The sequence below is a fragment of the Rhincodon typus genome, chromosome 15 (assembly GCF_021869965.1).
Source record: "Rhincodon typus isolate 14 chromosome 15, sRhiTyp1.1, whole genome shotgun sequence".
Classification (NCBI taxonomy): Eukaryota; Metazoa; Chordata; class Chondrichthyes; order Orectolobiformes; family Rhincodontidae; genus Rhincodon; species Rhincodon typus.
In genome coordinates this window covers 5550013-5574833 of record NC_063346.1, presented here as the reverse complement: position 1 = coordinate 5574833, position 24821 = coordinate 5550013, and the positions used below count along the sequence as shown (strand labels likewise).

The 24821-nt window shown below is 42.6% G+C and overlaps 1 protein-coding gene across 1 annotated transcript in view; it reads right to left on the bottom strand.

Moving 5' to 3' along the window:
• Positions 1 to 24821, bottom strand: part of LOC109935108 (cadherin-11-like) — a 555370-nt gene that overhangs the window by 66300 nt on the left and 464249 nt on the right. The gene's annotated exons all lie outside the window — the stretch shown is intronic.

Sequence of the window (24821 nt, the reverse complement as noted above, 5' to 3'; positions counted from 1 at the left end):
GGGTCTGGACCCTTCTTCAGAAAAAGGGTCCAGACCTGAAACGTCAGCTTTCCTGCTCCTCTGATGCTGCCTGGCCTGCTGTGTTCATCCAGCTCCACAGCTTGTTATCTCAGACTCCAGCATCGGCAGTTCCTACTACATCTTGGAAGAGATTTATAGTGTTTTACTGGCCACAGCCATTAAAGGCTGAAGAGATTCTAAAAGTTGCAACCATATTTTTATGGGTCTTGGATGTCTTTCTCAAAGTAGATGAGAATGTGAGATCAACTCAGCACTTGGCATAAAGAATTCTAAGCGCTCTCACGTCCAATCTGAAAGACAAGACGCGGGAAGCTGGAAAAGAAGGACATAATCAGGGAAGTGACAACTTCTACAGAGCGGATTTGCAGCAAGGTAACAGGGGAAAGGAACCTGGAAAACAGAGTACGCACGGATCCAAAGGGTCTCAATCAAGCTTTGAGGTAATCTTGTTATTGTATGCCAACCATCAAAACAGATTTTGCCTCAACTTGCCAAGGCATTGAGGTAATCTTCCCTCAGTGTTGACGATGATTATGGTCAAATGAAGCTGAATGAAAGCAGTTGTTTTCTAAGTAGGCTCTGCCTCTGTTTGGAAATACTTGGACATACCATTTGACATGGATAGGGTGAATAGTCAAGGGCTTTTCCTCAGGGTAGGGGAGTCCAAGACTAGAGGGCATAGGTTTAAGGTGAGAGGGGAAAGATTTAATGAGGACCTAACAGGCAATTTTTTCATGTAGAGGGGATGGGTATATGGAATGAACTGCCAGAGGAAGTGGTGGAAGCTAGTACAATTATAACATTTAAAATGCTTCTGAATGGGTATATAATAGGAAGAGTTTAGAGGGATATGGGCCAAATGCTGGCAAATGGGATTAGGTCAGATGAGGATATCGGGTTGGCATAGACGAGTTAGACCAAAGGATCTGTTTCCATGCTGTTCATTTCTATGACTCTATGATTCTATAACACAAGAGAGCCAGTGATCTTCCCAGAGTACAAGGTATCATGGACAATCTGCTGGATTATGGATATGAAGATCAAATGGATGAAACCATCACAGAGTGCAATCCCAGAACCTAGTGCAACTACCAGGTAACACCTACCTGATGAATTTGAAGCTTAGATAAGTAAATGGTACATTTGAAGATGCCTGAACCTAACAAGTTGAGAAATGTAGCAGAAATGTCAAGGCCAATGAATCAGAAATTGGTGCAATGATTTGATGGAGACATGAGCTATCTGGGAAACATCATGCCTAATTTCTCAAGTGATTGTGAACCTCTATGCAAGCTCCCTGCTTTGGATGTGCAGTGACACTGGGACAAAGATAAAAAAGCAGCTTCCACTTGAATCTACAACTGGCTACAACAACCTGACATGGTCTGGTTTTTCTGATGAAGGTTCTAGGCCCGAAACGTCAGCCTTTCTGCTCCTATGATGCTGCTTGGCCTGCTGTGTTCATCCAGCTCTGCACCTGTTGTCATGGTCTCGTTGTCACCAACTCACAAGGACATTGATTCTGAAAGCCTTGTCCTAATCAAGCACCCATCACAAGAACGACACAACCCAGAGAAGAAACATCACCTCAGGAGCAGACAAATTCCAATAATAATTCGCACAGCTGCTGTAAAAAGAAGCTGAATAATTCAGAGATTACAGATGAAAAGTGTGTGTAAAGGCTGACAAAAGTGGGACAGATTAGCATGAACAAACTTTGCAGATGATATATGTAAGATAACTTGCAACTTCATGTAATAGGGTATACAATATTCTTTAGCTCTTTTTAAATCAAAAGATGAATGTTTGAGAAATGCAGTTGTGTGGACACTGTACACTTGTGTCGTGGCACAATTGAGTGAGCTCTGCAATAAGTTGCTTTCACTTCAGAATGAAGAGCCATTAAACTCTCTCAATGAAACAGCTCATTCCCCAGTTTCTTTCTTTGCTTTCAAAGCTGTTGCATCACTCACGCCTTCCAGTTCTGATGATACTTGAAGCCCGAAAGGTTTACTCTGTTTCTCTCGCCACTGATTCAACCTGACCTGCTGAGTGCTACCGCTGACACTAGTGCTCATTGTTTTTATTAAACTGGGTCCTGTCTGCCTGAACTAGTGGCTCAGGTGAGTCCTTCATTTCTCAAAGCCCTGGTAAACATTCTCCCCTCTATCACCACCACTAATTAAAACAAAAATCATGGGATGTGGGCATCCTTGGCTAGGACAGCATTTACTGCCCATTCCAGATTGCCCAGAAGGCAGCTAAGAGCAAACCATATTGGGGTGGCACAGTGGCTCAGTGATTAGCACTGCTGCCTCACAACATCAGGAACTTGGGTTCAATTTCAGCCTTAGATGACTGTGTGGAGTTTGCATGTTCTCCCTGTGTCTGCGTGGGTTTCCTTCCACAGTCCAAAGATGATGTGGAGGTGCTCGACTGGGGTGGACAAGGTCAGAAATCACAGGACACCAGATTATTGTCCAACAGGTTTATTTGAAATCACAAGCTTTCAGAGTCTCACTCCTTCAAGTGTTAATGAGAGGTAATATCAGACACAGAATTTATAAGTAAAAGATCAAAGGTTCACACCATTGATGAGGATGTACTAAATAAACCCAACATGTTGTTAAATCTTTAATCAATTAGAAGGTTTTAATTGATTAATACGTATATGTAAATCCCCGAATTCCTTTCAAGTCATGATCCTGAGAGAACTAAAGGTTTTATCAATGTAAAGAACAGGTAACATTTTAGGTCAGACAATGCATGTTAGATGTGAGACTTTGTTTAGAATCTGTTTGTGTTTTAGTTTGAAGTCAGACTGGTTTTATTTCGAAAGTAGCAATGTATAAGCCACCATATTGACTGACTGTCTATAAATTGTGTGTTTTTGAACATAATAAAATGTACCTGCAAATACAAATTCACCTCATAGATTCACACATGCATGTGTGTTTATGTGGGAGGAAAATGGAGAGAGTCCATGTGAGTGAAGAGGGGAGAGAGAGAGCATGTGAGTGAGGGGCAAGAGACAGTGTCTGGATGAGGGTGAGGGAAAATATTTGCGTGTGTGAGGGGGCGAAGAGAGTGTGTGTGAATGAGGGGAGAGAAAAAGAGAGTGTGTGTGTGTTTGTGTGTGTGAGAGAGGGGGGAGTGAGAGTGTGTGCGTAGGTGTGGGAGAGAAAGTGTGTGCGTGTGGGAGAGAAAGTGTGTGCATGTGAGGGAGAAAGAGTGCGTGCATGTGTGCGCACTCGTGTGGGGAAGAGAGAATGTGTGAATGGAAGAGAAAGAGGGAGAGAGAGAGAGTGTGTGTGTGTGTGTGTGTGTCTGTGTTGTGTGTCTGTGTCTGTGTGTGTGTGCATGTGTGCATGCGTGTGCATGTTTATGTGAGAGAGTGTGTGTGTGTGCGTGTGTGACAGTGTATAGTGTGGTGTAGTCATCTGTAGTGTGACATGAACCCAAGATCCCGGTTGAGGCCATCCTCATGGGTACTGAACTTGGCTATCAGCCTCTGCTCAGCGACTCTGTGTTGTTGTGTATCCCGAAGTTCGCCTTGGAGGACGTTTACCCGAAGATCCGAGACTGAATGTCCTTCACTCCTGAAATGTTCCCCCACTGGGAGGGAACATTCCTGTCTGGTGATTATTGCACAGTGTCAATTCATCCATTGCCGTAGCGTCTGCATGGTCTCACCAATATACCATGCCTCTGGGAATCCTTGCCTGCAGCGTATGAGATAGACAACTTTGGCCGAGTCACAAGAATATCTGCCAGGTACGTGGTGGGTGGCGTTCCCATGTGTGATGGTAGTGTCCATGTTGATGATCTGACGTGTCTTGCAGAGGTTAACATGACAGGGCTGTATAGTGTTGGGGTCAATATTGAGCTGAAGGCTGCTGGGTAGTTTACTGCGGACAATGGTCTGTTTAATGTTTGGCGGTTGTTTGAAGGCGAGAAGTGGAGGCATGGGGAAAATCTTGCCGAGGTGCTCATTGTCATCGATAATGTGTTGAAAGTTGTGAAGAACATGGTGTAGTTTCTCCGCTCCAGGGAAGTACAGGACGACGAAGGGTACGCTATGGGTCGTGTCCCGTGTCTGTTTTCTCAGGAGGTCATTGTGGTTTTTCGCGGTGGCACGTCAGAACTGGCGATCGATGTTTTGAGCATTGCATCCTGTTCCTATGAGGGTGTCCTTCAACACCTTCAGGGGTCCGTCGCATTCCTCCTCATCGAAGCAGATCCTGTGTATGTGTGGGGTTTGTCTAAAAGGGATGACTGTTTTAATATGTTTAGGGTGGAAGCTAGAACAAAGAACAAAGAAAATTACAGCACAGGAATAGGCCCTTCGGCCCTCCAAGCCTGCACCGATCCAGATCCTCTATCTAAACCTGTCACCTATTTTCCAAGGATCTGTATCCCTCTGCTCCCTGTCCATTCATGTATCTGTCTAGATACATCTTAAATGACGCTATCGTGCCCGCCTCTACCACCTCCGCTGGCAACGTGTTCCAGGCACCCACCACCCTCTGCATAAAGAACTTTCCACGCATATCTCCCTTAAACTTTTCCCCTCTCACCTTGAAATCGTGACCCCTAGTAATTGAGTCCCCCACTCTGGGAAAAAGCTTCTTGCTATCCATCCTGTCTATACCTCTCATAATTTTGTAGACCTCACTCAGGTCCCCCCTCAACCTCCATCTTTCTAATGTAAATAATCCTAATCTACTCAACCTCTCTTCATAGCTAACATCCTCCATACCAGGCAACATCCTGGTGAACCTCCTCTGCACCCTCTCCAAAGCATCCACATCCTTTTGGTAATGTGGCAACCAGAACTGTACGCAGTGTTCCAAATGTGGTCGAACCAAAGTTCTATACAACCCCGTCCGATGAACAAAAGCATGCCGTATGCCTTCTTGACCACTCTATCCACACTGCGTTGCCACCGTCAGGGTACAATGGACCTGAACACCCAGATCTCTCTGTGCATCAATTTTCCCCAGGGCTTTTCCATTTACCGTATAGTTCGCTCGTGAATTGGATCTTCCAAAATGCATCACCTCGCATTTGCCTGGATTGAACTCCATCTGCCATTTCTCTGCCCAACTCTCCAATCTATCTATATTCTGCTGCAGTCTCCGACAGTCCCCTTCACTATCTGCTACTCCACCAATCTTAGTGTCACCTGCAAACTTGCCAATCAGACCATCTATACCTTCCGCCAGATCATTTATGTATATCACAAACAACAGTGGCCCCAACACGGATCCCTGTGGAACACCACTGGTCACAGTTCTCCATTTTGAGAAACGTCCTTCCACTACAACTCTCTATCTCCTGTTGCCCAGCCAGTTCTCTATCCATCTAGCTAGTACACCCTGGACCCCATGCGACTTCTCTTTCTCCATCAGCCTACCATGGGGAACCTTATCAAACAACTTACTGAAGTCCACGCAGATAACATCCACAGCCCTTCCCTCATCTATCGACTTTGTCACTTCCTCAAGGAATTCTATCAAGTTGGTAAGACATGGCATTCCCTGCACAAAACCATGCTGCCTATCACTAATAAGCCCATTTTCTTCCAAATGTAAATAGATCCTATCCCTCAGTATTTTCTCCAGCAGCTTCCCCACCACTGACGTCAGGCTCACCGGTCTGTAATTACCTGGATTATCCTTGCTACCCTTCTTAAACAAGGGGACAACATTAGCAATTCTCCAGTCCTCTGGGACCTCACCCCTGCTCAAGGATGCTGCAAAGATATCTGTTAAGGCCCCAGTTATTTCCTCTCTCACTTCCCTCAGTAACCTGGGATAGATCACATCCGGACCTGGGGACTTGTCCACCCTAATGCCTTTTAGAATACCCAACACTTACCCCCCCTCCTTATGCCGACTTGACCTAGAGTATTCAAACATCTATCCCTAACCTCAACATCCATCATGTCCCTCTCCTCGGTGAATACTGACGGAAAGTACTCATTAAAAATCTCACTCATTTGCTCTGACTCCTCACATAACTTCCCTCTTTTGTCCTTGAGTAGGCCAACCCTTTCTCTAGTTACCCTCTTGCTCCTTATGTATGAATAAAAGGCTTTGGGATTTTCCTTAACCCTGTTTGTTAAAGATATTTCATGACCCCTTTTCGCCCTCTTAATTCCTCATTTCAGATTGGTCCTATTTTCCCGATATTCTTCCAAAGCTTCGTCTGTTTTCAGTCGCCTAGACCTTATGTATGCTTCCTTTTTCCTCTTTGCTAGTCTCACAATTTCACCTGTCATCCATGGTTCCCTAATCTTGCCCTTTCTATCCCTCATTTTCACAGGGACATGTCTGTCCTGCACTCTAATCAACCTCTCTTTCAAAGCCTCCCACATATCAAATGTGGATTTACCCTCAAACAGCTGCTCCCAATCCACATTCCCCAGCTCCTGCCAAATTTTGCTATAGTTGGCCTTCCCCCAATTCAGCACTCTTCCTTTAGGACCACTCTCGTCTTTGTCCATCAGTATTCTGAAACTTACGGAATTGTGATCGCTATTCCCAAAGTAATCCCCTACTGAAAATTCAACCACCTGGCCGGGCTCATTCCCCAACACCAGGTCCAGTATGGCCCCTTCCCAATTGTGAGACTACAGAAGTGCAGCATCGTGAGGTTATCCGTAGGCTTGCAGTAGAGTGAGGTGCAGAGGTGTCCATCCTTGATAGTGATGTGCATGTCCAAGAATGAGATTGATTCTAAAGAGTAGTCCATGGTAAGTCTGACTGTGGGATGGAACTTGTCGATATCGCTATGTAGTTGTTTCAGTGATTCCTCGCCATGAGTCCAAAGGAAGAAAATGTGGTCACTGTATCTGGTGTATAGCATTGGACACAGTCCAAAGATGTGCAGGTTAGGTGGATTGGCCATGCTAAATTACCCATAGTGTCCAGGGATGTGCAGGCTTAAGTGTGTTCGCCATGAGAAGATGGGTAGGGGGCTGGTGCTGGGTCTGGGTCGGATCTTCTTTGGAAGGTCAGTGTGGTCTGAATGGTCTTTTTCCACACTGTAGGGATTCTGTGATATTGCTGTGGGTCTTGAGTCATACATAATGCTGGTAGGAATGGTTCTCTTCACTAAAGGGAATTAGTGAGCCAGACGTTTTTTAAGACTATTCATCAGTAGCTAGATCAGCTATTAGGCCAGCTGTTTTATTTTTCAAAAATAAATTCAAACATCACGCTCTGCTCTGGTGGTGTTTGATCACATCTCCTGGAATATTAGCCTGGTGTTCTGGATTCTAAACTGGTCATGTAATTACCACATTAGCATCTCTTGCACCTAGTCATTGATATCACAAACTGAGATGCAGCTATCAGAGAAAGACCACTTAGGCCATAGTTCCTTTCTCCTGGAACAGAATCATACAGTTCAAAACAGGCCCTTTGGCCCATCAAGTCTGTATCATCAAAAAATACACTACTACCTACATAGTCCCACTTTTCCACACTAGGCCCATAGCCTTGAATGTTGTGACAGTTCAAGTGCCTCACCAAGTACTTCTTAAAGGTTGCGAGGACTCTTACCTCAACTACCCTCCCAGGTAATGCATTCCAGATTCCAACAATCCTCTAGGTTTTCCTTAAATCCTCTCTAAACCTCCTATCTTTCAGAGTAAAAGTGTACCCCCTTGTTCTTGACCCTTTAACTAAGGGGACCAGCTGCTTTGTATCTACCCTATCTAAACTACTGCAAAGTTAATGGCTGTGAAAGACTTAATTTTAGGGACAGCTTTAGGCTCCAGTCAATCTACCAATGTAAATAGGCCTGGTTGAGGATGTGAGGTAAAGCAGAACATCTGAGGACCTTACAGAATGAAGGCCTCTACTCTAGGTCTCCCAAACACCTAGATAGTTTCCTAATCAATCTGTTCAGAGGTATTTTGATACACTTCTGGGGCAAGGGGGACTTGCATCTGGACCTTCTAGCTCAGAGGTAGGAACACTACCATTGTACCGCAACAGGCCTGTCTATTACTTTGTACATCATTGTTATCATGTAACAAACTACATCTTGTTCAAGACAAGAGCCTTTGCTCATTAAAATACAATTGATAGGAACAAACATTCCCACCACAAATTGCCCATAGTTGGTATCCCAAAACCAAATATGACAGAGACTGGCAGGTGACCAGATAGAACCCTTTAGGACTCTGGAGGGGTTTGATAAAAGACAATGAGACAGGGCTTTTGGAACATATTAGTACTGTCCCTATCACTGAGCCAGAAGGCCCAGATTCAAGCCACAGCTGCTCCAGAAGTGTACAATAATATCTCTGAACAGGTTGTTTCGGAAAATATCTGGACACTTACAGACTGTTGGGAGATCTAGGGTAGAGGTCTGCATTCTATAAGTTCCTAAGATGTTCTGCTTTATCCCCGTCCAGGCCTATTTACATTGGCAGATTGACTGGAGCCCAATTAACCCTTTCAGAACCATTATCTCATACAGCAGTCTCCACTTGGACAGGGTAGATGGAAGGAAACTGTTCCCCCATTTGAAGAGCCAAGAGCAAGGGGACAGGCTTTTAATCTGAAAGTCAGGAAGATTTCACAGGAATTGGAGGAAAACAAAAGATTAGGGTGCAAAGAATTTGCTAGGATTGTGATAAGTGGGTTTAAGCCAACACGACCACCACCTTGTGGTGCAGAGGTTGTGGTGTCCATACCTCTGATTCAGAAGGCCCAGATTCATGTCCCACCTACTCCAGAGGTGCATCACTGTGTGTCTGAGCAAATTGATTAACAATGTCTTGTTGTCTAGCTCCTCCTTAAACAAGTCAGACAACTTCAACCAGAATGTTAGGAATGTATTTGCCCAGGTGCCTCACAATACTGAAACACACAAATCACTACCAACACAAGCCAGTACCAATGCAAAACAGTCCCAGTCTTATTAGGAACAAAGTTACTATAACCTTTAATTACTAAGCATACTATCAGTAATCCTATTTGGTCCCTTAAGTTTACAATATTCCCGGAGTCTCTTGTGGATTTACACGGTCACTCTCTCTCTCTCTCTGGGTCTGTGAAGCTGCTTCCTTCCTCCCTCTCTATCTCTGGACAGTAAGCCGGTATCTGCCTCTTGCTATGCTGGTTTCCTCGGAACGCCTCAGACAATTCGGTAGAGATTCCAAGAGAGCTTCTAAGAGACTGGTCTGCAGGTGAACCCTGCTTTTATACTGTTTAGATAGTTTTCTGGAGCTTTCTATAGTTCTGGCTAATCAGAGTGCTGTCTGGCTTGCTGTGTTCTTCCAGCCTCCTGTTTGCCTGCTTTTCTGTCTGTGTCCTCCTGTGTTTGGTGGCCAAGTTATTGGGGGTATGTCTGTTTCCTTTTACATTATGCTAATGTCATTATCACCTGGTTGCTGTGTTTGCACTGTGTCTGGTGTGTGGGGGTTTTATGATTTCAGAGTTTCACTTGTCCAACATATCCAACAACCTTGCTGTTTGTCCAAGGTCAGCATGTTGGCTCAGTGGTTAGCACTGCTGCCTCACAGCACCAGGGACCTGGGGTCAATTCCACCCTTGGGCAACTGTCTGTGTGGAGTTTGTACATTCTCTCTATGTCTGTGCAGGTTTCCTCCGGGTGCTCCGGTTTCCTCCCACAGTCCAAGGGTGTGCAGGTTGGGTGGATTGGCCATGCTAAATTGCCCATAGTGTTCAAGGATACGTAGGTTAGATGGATTACAGGGGGATGGGTCTGGCTGGGATGCTCTGAGGAGTTGTTGGGCCGAAGGGCCTGCTTCCACACTGTAGGGATTCTGTGAATGCAGCAATTTATCCACTGATTAACCCAAAAGTATATTTGAGAGATGCTATGTTCTTTGGAATTTGATGAGAATGTGGAATGAATGGGTCATGGAACAGGTGAGGTAAATGATATGCATACATTTAGGGGGAAGTACAAGGAGGGATGAAGAAATAGTTATTTATTGTGAGAGGATGAGAGGAGCCTCAGGTGGGGTATGGAGACTGTTGTTGTGCTGCATTGCCTGCTTCTGAGCCATCAGTTCTGATGGATTTGTTTTTGTGTCATTTTGCAATCATGAAAATTGCTTATGTGTGTCGTAGCAGTTATTAGAATTTACGGTAACATTTGGGAAGTCACTGAGAGGTGGAATAAGGTGGTATATGACTGCAGTTTCTCTCTTTTAATTCATTGGAAGATGATAATCAGAGTTTACTCTTTTCAGATGGTCCTCAGTCTCAGTTCCACATCATTGGCTGATGCAGTCTCTGTGACTTAGAGCAACAAATAAAAATTAAAATTCAGACATAACATAAATCTACTTAAAGTTACCTCCTGAATCAGTGCTTTGATCTGTCATCAAATGCACCACAATAAAAGAAGGACAAAATTTAATGAACAGACTTCCAAATGAGTATCACATGGATAATAAGGTTTACTGTCTCATGTATCTCTAGTTGTAAATGTAAGATAACATGCGGTGAGAATGTAACAAGTACATAATTCAATCACTGGATTCCATCAGAGCAAAACACGAGTTGTTTGTAGCTCTAGAGATTAAATTACGGGCTTTAAAGCAATTTCCGTTCGCTGTTTATGTATTTTTCCAACTTTATTCTCATTTTTCTGGACTGTCCTCCAATTTATGTCATGGGATCTTGTAAAATGCAGCAGTTCAGGCAACGAGTAACCTTTTGGAAAAGGCCTTTGAATGTGGATAATGAGGAGAAAGCAAATCTCAGGAAAGACATGGCAAGGAATAATAAGGAGAGGCATTATTTGGAGGAAGGTAAGGTGGGAGGTTTATTCCATGAAGAAAGTTATTGGGAAGATTCAACTTGGGGGAAAACATTGTGTTCAAGGCAGTAAACATCATAAAGTTTCTGAAGAAGGGTCCAGACCCGAAACGTCAGCTTACCTGCTCCTCTGATGCTGCCTGGCCTGCTGTGTTCCTCCAGCTCCACACTGTTATCCCTTATTAAAGATGCTTTTGAGTGCACAATGGTGTTTCATTTCCGATCATGTCGTAACATATAGCCATCTCCACCGAAACCATTTGAGATGCCTTAGGTAGATTCATTGTCACCAATCCTTCAGATTGCTACTGATATGAAGTGAGTTGCCATCTTTCTGTGAGTTGCGTCTTGCTGTTATAGAGATGTTTGAGTGTTTCATTGACAGGGTCACACGTGGTAGTTTGGACGGAGTGGAGGAATCAGCCAAACAGCAATCCAAAACAAATCTTCAACCACAATCCAATGGAAGATATTTGTGTGATATCAAGGGCTGTGGTGGCAGCAGCAGGGAGATCTTCAGTTCCCTGCCACTGAAATTGGATCTACCTTCTGTCAAGGGCCATGTGTCTATTGATGTATAACAGCATTCCCACATTAAAAGATGTCCCACACAAGGGACAACTGTCAATGACCAAGTGGAAAGGAATGCCCACACCAAGCCTTCAGCAGAAGATTGGCTCAGTGTTGATTAACTGAATATGTTTATTATATAGTACTTAATGGTTAGTTTCATGACATCTGAGATATATGATAGTCCTTTGTAAGACTTAAACTTAAGAATAAGTACAAATTATAGCTACTGAAACACACTTAAAGACAACTGAACAATTATTTATCTCTTCCTGTGAACAGTACTTTATAACCTGATGGGTAATGTTTAGTCTGTGGTATCAGTTAATCTTTCCAGGTACTAACCAGCATATATAGTAATATCTGCACTCTTGTGAGTGAACAGGATCAAAATTTATTGATAATCTACATTAAGGAAGATTAAACGAAATAGTAACTTCCTTCAGGATAGCTGAAAGTGGCAACTCTTTGGATATGTTTCCAAAGATTATTTCCTTTGTCTAACATGCTCTGCCCCACTGGACAATTATTTTTCTCTCCTGCTGTCTCTCATCTTTTTATAATTGATAAACCAAAGATTTGAAAGAAAATTTAAAAAAGCACCCAACTGCTTAAAATTGCATAGTTTTCACATCTGTCATGATGATGGATTGAAACCCTAAAGTGCTTATCGACATATTGAACTCTTAATTCCAATGTGTGTGTTTTAAAAGAGGGTAGCTGCAGCCAAAGGATGACTGTGAATGGAAGTTCATTGACTGGCAACCTCCTGTGTGGATCCATCAAATATCACACATGTACAGTCTAAGAATCCTTAAGTGCAAAGGCTAAACTGGAAGAGATAACAAGAGGCTACCATTTCTTCTCAGTTGGAAGCTATCTCCTACAGACCTTTTAGTATTTTATTATTCCAAGGATAACCAAAATAAGCATTAATAACTGAAAGAAATCCCTGGTCTGTATGTTTTAACAACCTAATGTGCAGACTAGTGTGCTGTAAAGATCATAGTTTAAGAGCAGCCATTCAATACCCCTGCACAGCAGGTAACGAAATGGAAAAAGAAACTCAGCCATCCACCTTTGAAAAGAACCAGGACAAACAAATCTCAACCAACCTGCAAAGGGAAGCTCAAAATCAACTGTTTAACTATCAGTACCAGTCCTACCCCATGTAATAGCTGCAATATTCAACTCTGTCCTCCTCGTGGACAATGCAGGGCTTAATCCACATGTATCATTTTTAACATGTATCTGCTTCTTCCTAATTTGTGTGCCGAGTCATTATTCCTTCTCGCATTTGGTGACTAACATTCTCAGGCTTTTGTTAATTCTAGAAAACCTGGTTAAATTTTAAACACAGAAATTTGTTTGGGTCGGGGAGAAAGACATCCACAGAGGAAGCAAGATAACATAGTGTGGAGCTGGAGGAACACAGCAGGCCAGGCAGCATCAGAGGAAGCAAAGGTTTTTATATTAATCTTGCTGGAACCTACTGGGTGGATGAGCAAATAAGGAAAGCAATTCATCCTCCTCACCCAGGAGCTTAATGATTTGTGAAATCCGGGACAATTACAATTTGGGAAACCTCACCAGGAGATGATCATAAGACAGCACAAAAATAGAACCAAGAAACGCACCCTAAAATTTATTCCCAACATACCCCTCTCCCATTGCTTTTCCTCCGACCCCAGAAACATTCAATGCTTTTCCCTGCTCTCTGCTTTTCATCTCAATAATTTTCTGCAGCAATGTGAGTTCCACATTCTCACTCTTCCCAGAATAAAGAGGTCATTCCTGAATTTCCTCATTTACATTTGTAGATTCTGTTTCACGGACGCATTTTGACTGGGCCCACACTATCAAACACTTTCCTAATCAGAAAGACCCAAACAGCTCACAATTCCCTGTTTTTCTTTTCCGTTCTCTGCATCTCTTCTCTAGATTAAAAAAATAGGTGCCCAACCTTTTGTTTGCTTCTAACCATACTGTTCAGAGATGTTATGACATACCTTTGGAGGAGGTGGGATTTGAACTTAAGCCCCCTAGTTCAGAGGTAGGGACACTACTGCTGCACAGGAGTCACACCTTCACCTTTTGACCTTGCTGTGTGATGCCTCATATGTCACTGTTTCAATAGCATTCTATAACCTTTCATATTTGATATCTTCTGATGCAATGTTCAACAGTTAATATCTGACCTGTCGGATTTGATCACTGAACTTTTCCACAATTCCAATTACTGAGGCAGGAATTCAGTTGGAGAGCTTGTGTAAGTGTGAATTTGCATCTGGGTATGATTTACAAGGGAAGTATTGTTTTGTGATTTTGCCAGCCTTAATAAAAAAGGTCCAAACTTGAGGCTCCCTCAAGCACATTAGAACAGGGGACATTCTTATAATGTGTGACTGGATGAAAAATGATGCACCAGTAACTCCCTGCTCTCTCCATCCATTATTCTGCATTCAAATCACTTCATTATGATACTGTAAATGCTATTGCAGTTATCCACAGTTTACAGTTCTCTCTCTCTGTCTCTTCCTGTGCTACTGACTCAAAGAATACAGTATCTTAGCAATAATGCTCTGTTATATTGAATATACTTGAATTAAAGACCCACAAAAATGTTCTGAGGAAGTGTCACTGGGCCTAAAACATAAACTTTGGTTTCTTTCCACAGATGCTGCCAGACCTGCTGAGCTTTTCCAACAATTTCTGTTTTTGTTTCTGATTTACAGCATCCGCAGTTCTTTCAGTTTTTGCTTTGATAAGAAGTCACTTCAGATACAAATTGGCTTTCGACATGATGATGTGGCCTCCATGTCATAATTCTGGCCTTCTGTGTGTTTCCCATCAAATTTCTCATTGAATTTTCTCTCGACAAAATCAAAGATCACCTTAGACAAGCTCGTCAATAATAACTTGCATTTATGTAGTTTCTTTAACAGATATTTCTAAGACGTTCAGCAACAAGGTCTGACTGTAGATGTCTATCCAAATTTCCAATAGGCAGGCCATGCCTAGTAGGGATCACTGACCAACTGCTGGAGACTAGAACTCTAGTTCTTAACAAAGCCAGAAAAATATTGCATTCAGAGCTATAAATTGGCAAAAGAACACATATGACATGCTGGTTGAGTTATAATAGTCTGCTATTTACAGGACAAAAGTCTCACAGAATCAGGTTTAAGACTAACTTTCAAAAAGAGCACCCTTTTCATCCTATATTGATACATGGGATGAGGGTATCACTGGCCAGGCAGCATTTATTGCCCATCCCTAATTGCCCAGAGGGCAGTTATGAGTCAACCACGTTGCTGTGGGTCCAGAGTCACATGTAGGCCAGACCAGGTAAGGATGGCAGTTTCCTTCCCTAAAGGACATTAGTGAACCAGATGGGTTTTTCCTGATAATTGAAAATGGATTAGACTCTTAATTACAGATATGCTACGGTGGGATTTGAACCCAGGTCCTTAGGACCTTACCTGGATCTCTGGATTAACAGTCCAGTGATAATACCACTAGGTCATTGTAGAAAACAGAGGAAAAGGGAAAGGAAAAGAAAGAGCTGATGAGCAATGTTGAGAGTGCAGGGAAGTGGTACTAATTGGACAGGTCTACCAGAGAGCCAGGGCTGGTGAGGTGGGTCAAATGGCCCCTGGCTGCAGTTATCATTCAATGACTTTAAAAGAGTTGATTTAAGAGGAGAGGTGGGCCTCTTGGCCCCTCAGATCCACTCCACTTTTCTCAAGGAAAATAATTGAAAAGTGGAATGGTTACGTTAGACTTCAGCAGAACCTTGGTTACAATGTGAGGTTGTGAAGTCCACTGCTATGGTCAATACTTACCTCAACCATTTTGCATTTAAATCCAGTTATTGTCATATTGCTGTCTGGGATCTTGCTGTGTCCACATTGTCTGTCACTTTTCCCACATTACAACAGTGACGATGCTTCAGATGTGCTTGATGATTTAAGGAGTACTCTGGGACATCGTGGAGCCTGTGAAATGAATACAGAAGTGTAATTCTTTCTCTCTCTCTCTCCTTCCAAATTTGAATCAGAACCTTCCCCGTAAAGTGGAGGCCAGACATGAATGAGTGTCAGCCATCTTATAGAGGGTCATCCATTGCTCCTGGAGTCATAGTGGAAGATCAGGGAGTGGTAGGTCCTGATATCCCTCTTGCAGGATTGTCTTCCTTTTGTAGAATGAAGGGAATTGCACCATTCTGCTAAGCATAGCCACTGAGCTTGTATAAGAGGAGCTTGGTCATTATGTTGTCCTATCACATTGAGCAGGAGCCTGGGTCTTTAAAACCCTATGAAACCAGATACAAGTGGTTACTAGACTCTAAAGTTTAAATCAGTAATAGTATAGCTTTGAGAATATAAATTGTGAGGCCAGCCTAGCGATCTGAATCTAGAGATGGGGAACATACCTGAAGGGAGGTGAAGCTCAGCAGTGGTTGAGGCCAATGAGCGATGGCTTTTGGGGCTCCTCCCAGCACTAAACTGTGGAACAGAAAAGCCCAGGACAAAACTGAGAAAGCTCTGAAGAAGGCACACGGTAGAGCACAGCCGTAGCAACAAGAGAAGGTCAATCAGACACAACAAGTGAAATGTAGCAGAATTCGAAACAACTTGCAAAGATGGTGAAGATGTGAGCACTCAGAAAATCCATCAACAGCAAATGTGCAACAAAATATTGCACAGTCCAAACCACTGGCAGGAACACGATCCAGCCTGTTTCATAGAGTGCTTTAAGTATAAAGAGGTAATCCACGGCCTGGCAGCAAAGTAAAAAATAAGACACATAACACAGCAGTATATGGGTATCCCAGCAATGGGGGACCTAGGAGTACAAAGCAAACTCTTTCTGGGGGATGTTGTAGGTCCAGAGCTAGAATGTAACTCCCCCGATGATGAGGCTCACAGAATAAATTCTAATGTGCAGAAACTTGGGTAAAGAGCAGAAAAACAAGCTTTAAATCAGTTACAGAAGTAGATGTCATATGCTTGGCATTGTTAAAACTAAGAATCAGATCATCAGCCATTCAAGTTTGGTCTTGAGAGGTACTAGGGTCAGATGGAAGTGTTGGATATATATTATACCTCATGAAACTGAATGAGAGTTTACAAAGTTCATATGTTATTCCCAAACATTGTGATTCTTTACTAGGGTTGAGCAGCTTGTATAGCCTTAAATATTCTTTGGTTAGTAGACACTGACCTTAAATTAGTGGGCTAAAGATCACCCTCCACTATAGACACTCCATTCCTAGCATTAATAGAAGGTAGTCCAGACCCTCAATCCCTCTCAGAAGAAGAGCCAAAGCAGGCAAGAAAAGAAGGCACCAAACGAGGCACTGATCAACCACTCGAGACCATTCTGGGCCATGGATTGCTCTTGCAGCATTTAGCCGCATAGAAGGAACCCACCTCTCAGCTTGTTCAGTCACTGTGGCCTGAAATTTTTGGACCTCCGTGTTACATTCACATTCAGATGTCTGCAAAAGCTTAGCTGTCTCTTTTGAGAAGAATCAGGCTTTTCTTGAAGAGGCTGGAAGCAGCTAATTTCACAGAACATACCAAGGAGAAGCATTAGTGGCAGTTGTAGTCAGACTTAAATAAAATTCCTTCCCAGGGTAGAAGCCCAGACCATTACTAGGAATAAAGGACAAAACTCTGTGCTAGTTGAATCACTACAGTAATGTGGTTGACTCTTAACTGCTCTCTAGGCACGTTAGAGAGAAGAAGGTTAAGAGGTGACTTAATAGAGACATACAAGATGATCAGAGGATTAGATAGGGTGGACAGTGGGAGCCTTTTTCCTTGGATGGTGATGGCTAGCATGAGGGGACATAGCTTTAAATTGAGGGGTGATAGATATAGGAAGATGTCAGAGGAAGGTTCTTTACTCAGAGAGTAGTAAGGGCGTGGAATGCCCTGCCTGCAAAAGTAGTAGACTCGCCAACTTTAAGGGCATTTAAATGGTCATTGGATAAACATATGGATGATAATGGAATAGTTTAGGTTGGATGGGCTTCAGATTGGTTTCACAGGTCGGTGCAACATTAGGGCCGAAGGGCCTGTACTGCGCTGTAATGTTCTATGTTCTATGTTCTATGCTAGCCCAAGGATTGGGATTTACATTTCTGCACACAGTGTATATATTATGAAACAATATCACAATACAATGACACTGATGTAAAATCTTTTGTAGATATTTTTAAACAACCTGTTCAGAGATATAATGCACAAGAGCTATTGACAGCAAGCATTTGTTGGCATGAAATCTGAAAGTCCAGCAGGTAATTGGATAATTGGGATTAGGTCTCAACCAACCATATACAGCATTAATTTCTGCTGAACTTTACACGCATGGGTAACATCTGAATAACAACAGGTTAGTCCTTGGCATAAGTGGGAAAATGATAGGGGCACTTGTAACTGATGACTGTACAATACTTAACTAACTCAAGCTGCTTTTAGTCTTAAGCTGGTGGTTCAATGATTCAAAGGGTTTTTGCATGTTTCAATTTAAAAGGCCATTGATGTATATCCAGTCCTTCAGCAAAAAAGCATTCAACCTAATGCAAGCCAACACTTGCTGTTCAGTAGACAGTATTGGGAAAATAAAAAGCTGCTTCTAGTGTTGGGAGATGATAATTTGGTGGTAATGGCAATGTTGAAACAAAAACAGAAATTGCTGGAGAAACTCAGCAGGTCTGGCAGCATCAATGAAAAGAGAAAGCAGAATTAATGCTTCGAGTACAGTAACCCTTTTTCAGAAACAAAAACAGAAATTGCTGGAAAAGCTCAGCAGGTGTGGCAGCATTGATGGAGAGAGACCAGAATTAATATTTCAGGTCCAGTGACCCTTCCTCAGAACTGATTTCCAGCATCTGCAGTTCTTTAGGTTTTTACTTTATATCCAATTTTTCTTCAGAACTGGACTTGAAATGTTAACTCTGCTTTCTTGCCACAGATGCTGCCAGACCTGCTGAGTTTCCTCAGCAATTTCTGTTTTTGTTTCAGATCTTCAGCATTCGCAGTTCTTTGTTTTAATTCTCTGGGTGATCTGGGTTTTAATCCAACAAGGCAGATGGTAACATTTGAATAAACTAAAATGGCAAAGGATGAACATGCAACCATTGTTGGAGTACCTTCGAGGAAAGGAAAGCTGCCATCCTTACCTGGTCTGGCTTACATGTGACTCCAGACCCACAGCAATCTACTTGACCCTGAACAAATGCTAGCCTTGCCAATGACATCTACATTCCATGAATAATTCAAAAAATAGATACATTGCCAGGTCAGAGGTTGGGAATACTGCGGCGAGTAATTCACTTCCTGACTCCTCAAAGCCTGTCCACCATCTACACAGCACAAATCAGGAGTCTGATGGAATAAGATAACAAGGTGTGGAGCTGGAGGAACACAGCAGGCCAGGCAGCATCAGAGGATCAGGAAAGCTGACGTTTCGATCGGGACCCTTCTTCAAGAGTTGTCCCAACTCACCCGGATAGGTGCAGCTCCAGTAACACTCAAGAAGTTGACACCATCCTAAAATCTTCCAGAGAGGTCAGTATCCCATCACCAAGTCACCTTTTATTTACATGTGGAGAGCCCTTGACACTGATCCCTCAGGGCGAGCTCTCAAGAGTGAGCAGAACCTCTGACACTCCTGTATATATCTGTTGGCCAGAACTCTCTCATTGGACCAGATTATCACCCCCAGTCAGGGAGCTCATATTCTATAATGTCCATTTGGCTGACCTCATTACAATCACTGCACATCCAGGACAAAGCATCCTGCCTGATTGGCATCACATCCACAAGCATCCACTCCCTCCACCACCGATGGTCAGTAGTAGCAGTGTGTAGTATCTGCAAGATGCACTGCAGAAATTCACCAAAGATTCTTAGATAGCACCTTCTAAACCCACGAGCACTACCGTGTAGAAGGGCAAGGACAGCTGATACATGGGAACTTCACCACCTTCAAGTTCCCCTCTTAGCCATTCACCATCCTGACTTGGAAATATATCGCCGTTCCTTCACCGTCGCTGGGTCATAATCCTGGAATTCCCTCACTAAGGGCATAGTGGGTCTATCTACAGCACATGGATTGCCATGGTTCTAGAAGGCAGCTCACCACCACTTTCTCTGGGGCAATAAATGCTGACCCAGGCCAGGAACACTTGCATCATGTGGATTAATAAAAGAAATTCATAAATTAACCAAGTTTCACCTCACAGCATTCCAAGGGAACTTGAAGCTGGATTTAAACAAAATCTTGAAATGAAATCAGACACTGACGTCTTGAATATACTGATGAAGAAATGGCCGCGGTCATCAGACTACATAATGACATGCATCTATCCATTAGCTAAATAATTTGGCTTGACCTTTGAACTCATATGACCAGATTGAAGACCAGGAAATAATACTTGCAAATTAATAAATTGTGCCTGTGTGCACTTGGAAATGTTAATCCCCAAAACACTTGTTTCATTTGAAAAAAAACCCAGTCACCAGCCACCATGATAAAAGAGATAAACCAGAGTGCAGGAAAGAATAGGCCATTCTCAGGTCAGCAGCCACAAAGATGATTTTTGGGACCTCAGCTATTCACACTCTGCGTCAATAATTTGGATGAGGGGCCAATTTCCACGTTTGCAGAAGATACAAAATTTTGTGAGAATGTGAGTTGTGAGGAGGTTGCAAAAGGGATTACTAGGGGGATCGTGGGCTGTAATGATGGCACTGGATCACATTCCAAAGTCCCAGGCTAAAGGAGATAAGGGAGCAAATTGCAGAACTGTTGACAGAAATTTTCCAGGCATCTCTAAGCATGTGAACAGTCCCGGAGGCCTAGAGGATTGCAAATCTAATACTGTTTTTTCAAGGAAAGAGCAAAGGATAACTCAAGAAACTATAGACCTGTCAGCTTGATATCTATTGTGGGAAAACTAACGGGGGCTATAATATGGGATAAGATAATTATACAGCCAATATAAAGTTAATACTAGACAGTCAACATGGCTTTGTCGAGAGGGCAGGTCATGTCTGATAAATTTAATTTGAGTTCTTTGACGAGGTAACACAGGGCAGTGGATGAAAGTGTCCTGTGGATGTTGAATATTTGGACTTTCAAAAAACATTTGAGACAGTGTCACATGGCAGGTTGGTTAGCAAATTAGAAATGTTTTGGCATTGATGGGTCCTTGATTAGAAGTTGGCTAAAGTAAATAAACACAGGGTAGGTATAGATGGGCATTGCTCAGATTGAGGATAAGTTAATAGTGGTGTTCTCCAGGGATTGGTTTTGGGAACCTTGCTTTTTCAGATTTATATAAATGATTTGGAGATGGGTATTGAGTGTAAAATCTCTAAATTTACAGATGACGCTAAGTTAGGGGAAATAGTGAATTGTGTAGATGATGCTGAGCAACTTCAAAGAGACATTGGCAAGTTGGCTAAAAGGGCAGACACCTGGCAGATAAATGTCAAAGCAGAGAAATGTGAGGTAATGCATTTTGGTAAAAGAAAAATGGAGAGACAACCTTGTGGGGAGTAAAGGAGCAGTGGGACCTTGGAGTTCATGTGCATAATTCTCTGAAGGTGGCGAGGCAAGTTGAAACAGTTGTTAAAAAGGCTTATAGGACCCTTGGGTTTATAAATAAAGGCATAAATTATAAAGACAATGAAGTGATGCTATGTCTTTACAAAAGATTGGTCAGACCACACCTGAAGTATTGTGTTCAATTCTGGGCACCTTACTTAAGGAAGGATCTTAAAGCCCTGGAGAGAGTACAGAGGAGACTTATTAGAATGATACCAGCAATGAGGGATTTTAGATACAAGGAAAGATTGGAGAGATTGGTCTTATTCTTTTTGCAGCCGAGAAGACTGATGACCTCATTGAGGTGTTTAAATTATGAACAATTTTGACAAGGTAAAGAGGATATTCTTTTTCCACTATCTCAGTAATTAGGGGTCACAGTTTTGAGACTGGCAGCAAGAGATGAGGAAAAACTTCTTTACTCAGAGAGTTGTTAGGATTTGGAATATGCTGCCTGGGAGAATGGTAGAAGTGAATTCCATTGGAGGTTTCAAACCAAAACTAGACATATATTGGAAAGTAATAAATTTAGAGGGTTACAGAGATAGGGCTGGAGAATACAACTAGCTGGGTAGCTCTTTTGGGAGCTAGTACAGGCACAATGGATCGAATGGCCTCTTTCTTTACCTTAAAATTCTATGATTCTAATGTTCTGGGGACATGGGTTCGAATCCCACCATGGCAGAAGGTGAAACTTAATTTCAATCTGGTTGACTCTTAACAGCCCTCTGCAACGACTTAATAAGCCATTCAGTTCAAAGGCAGTTAGGGATGGGCAACAGATGCTGGCCTTGTCACTGACACCCATGCTTCGTTCAATTTTTGAAAAATATTCAGAGCACAAACAAAACAAAGTTATGTTAAACCTCATGAGGCAACAATTCGACATTCTCAAGTATTGTATCCAGTTCCAGGCACCATACTTCAGAAAAGATGTAAACAAACTGGAGACAGTGTAGGGAAGATTCACAAGGATGTTTCCAGGGATGAAGAACTTTAATTACATAGACAGATCAGTGAAGTTGGAGTTATTCTCCTTAGACAAGAGATAACTGAACAGGAATATGATAGAGATAATCAGAATCATAAAGGATCCAAACAAAGGAGATGGAGAGAAATTGTTCTCAAGGTGGAAGAATCAAAATCCAGGCAGCATCAATTTGAGGCAATTGGTAAATTGGTGACTGGGGAGAGAAATCTTTCCATGCAACATATGGTTCAGATCTGGAATGCACTGCCTGACAGTGTAGTGTAGGCAGTTTCAATCAAGGCTTACAAAATGGAATTGGATCATTATCCAAAAGGGAAAAATGCATTGCAGAGCTACAGAGGAATGGCACTTGTTAAATTGTTCCTGCGCTGGACCAGCACAGACACAATGGACCAAAGAGCCTCGTTCTTTGTTTTAGCCTTTCTGTGATTCTATGATTTTTAACTTTCTCATTCACAGAAAGTCTGTGCTTTCTGATTCTAACTAATCCTTTAAATGCCTCTTCCAACTCTCTTCTGGCCCATTAATGACATCATGTCTATCGCAAAGATACATTTCTCTTTAAGGTCAGTTTCCTATTAAAATTCAAGCAATACTTTAAGCTCAATGGATAGACGTTCATTTGCAGTAGCCTCAAACAAAAAGTTTAAACTATTGAACAATTTATAAAACATTTCCTTCGCATTAAATCAAAGGCCTTTATCTGGAAGACATAAAGTATTGTCATCCCTGTAATATTCACTGCCCAGACTAATCCCTTAAAGTCTGGTTCCATAGCTGTTACTAAACATCCCATTGTGTAAAAGGAAACCCTACTATCAGCACACACAGTCTATGGACAAATACATATCTTGATCCTAGCTTTTGATAATCTCTCCAGAGAGGCAGTGCATTGAATAAAGCATAAAAGCAGCGTTTCTGTTTCAGTCCTTTCTTTGTTAAAGATCAACTCATGGATCTGTGATGGTGAATGGAAATGTGGGACAATATTGATTAGCGCTTAAGGTTTGTTCAAGTAAATGACAATGAAAGCAAACAATTAGTTAATAGAAGTTTAAAAAAAAAGGCCAATCAGCAGGAGTTCATACTTGACTGAATCAGCTCTGGATAAACTGTGCCACAAATCACTATTTATGATTGAATTTCATAACCATAGTGCACAAAAGCACGCTATTCAGCCCATTTGTGCTGCTGCTAGCTCTTTGAATGAGTTAGATTAACCCAATTCCCTTACCATTTCCTTATAATCTTTGCAATTTGTTTTCCACATCAAACATTTGTCCAATTTTCTTTTGAAAGTTGACACTGAATTTGTTTCCCCTGCTTTGAATTCCAAGCCAGCATCCTGAAGGTTACCATTGACCAATAACTGGACTGGACCAGCTAAATACTGTAGATAGAAGAGCAGGACAGACGCTGAAAATTTCTTTTATTCATTCATAGGATATGGGCATCACCAGATGAGCCAAATGCATTGTCCTTCCCAAATTGCCCTGGAGAAGAGAGTGGTGAGCTGTCTCCTTGCTGTAGTCATTGGGCTGGGACGAAGGGAGTTCCAGTATTTTGACCAGTGACACTGAAAGAATGGTGATATATTTCTGAGTCGGGATTGTGAGTGGCTTGGAGGGAATTTGTGGGTGGTGTTGATGCCACACATCTGCTGCCTTTGTTTTTCTCAGTTGTAGAGTTTATAGTGATGGAAGATGCTGTCTGAGGACCCTCGGTAAGTTACTGCATTCCATTTGTAAACCATACACTCTGTCTTTACCAGCATGGTGGTGGAGGAAGTGAATGTTCAGTGTTTTGGGTAGGGTGCCAGTCAAGTGGCCAGCTTTGTCCTGGATGGTGTCAAGCTTCTCGAGTGTTGTTGGGGCCTGCACCCATCCAGGCAAGTGGAGAGTATTCCATCACACTCCTGATTTATGCCTTGTAGATGGTGGACAGGTTTTGGGGAGCCAGGAGGTGAATTACTTGTTGTAGAATTCCCAGTCTCTGACCTGCTTTGGTAGCTACAGTATGCATTTGGCTGGACCAGTTCAGTTTCAGTTTAAAGTTTGAAAAAAATCTACAAGGTATCCTTTTGCAGTATTTTAAAGCTATCCAGCAGAACAGTGACTCCTGCCCCGTGTCCAATTTAAAACGTGTGCAGTAGCCGATGACTGTGATAGCAGTGCACCGATATTGACTGCCATTGTCAGCATCTTTCTTAAAAGAACGAGATTGCTCACTTTAAAAGTAGTTACCTTGTGTTTTTTCTTTGAATGTGAAGGCGAGTGTTGAGAGGTAAAGGTGAGGGCAGGGATGAAGGGAATTGGCAGTAATCGCAGGTCAGAGGCTGGCCCTCAGTGGCGCTCCCATTCTCAGTGCTGGGTCTCTCAATCAGGGGCTGAGTGCTTTCGGACAAGGTACTGCTGTGGGAACCCCTGACCTTACATGCAAAGGTTGTTCTTATCAGATACTGTGCATGGTGGATCACCCTTACCCACTAGTGGGTTAAACAGCAGTGAGATGAAACCCTTTAAGAGAGTATTGTTTCCCCTTGGGGACCTCATTGATAAGAGTGTGAGAAAGCCATCCTATTACCGATTTAATTGAGGTGGATCCTCGAACGTGATGAGGTTCCCACTTGTTACCCTCGCACCAAATGTGCCACAGGGGAGGGCATCAAATTCTGCCCATGGTATCAGAACCAAACATACACATAATATATCAGAGATAGTAGGAACTGCGGATGCTAGAGAATCTGAGATAACAAGGTGTAGAGCTGGATGAACACAGCAGGCCAAGCAGCATCAGAGGAGCAGGAA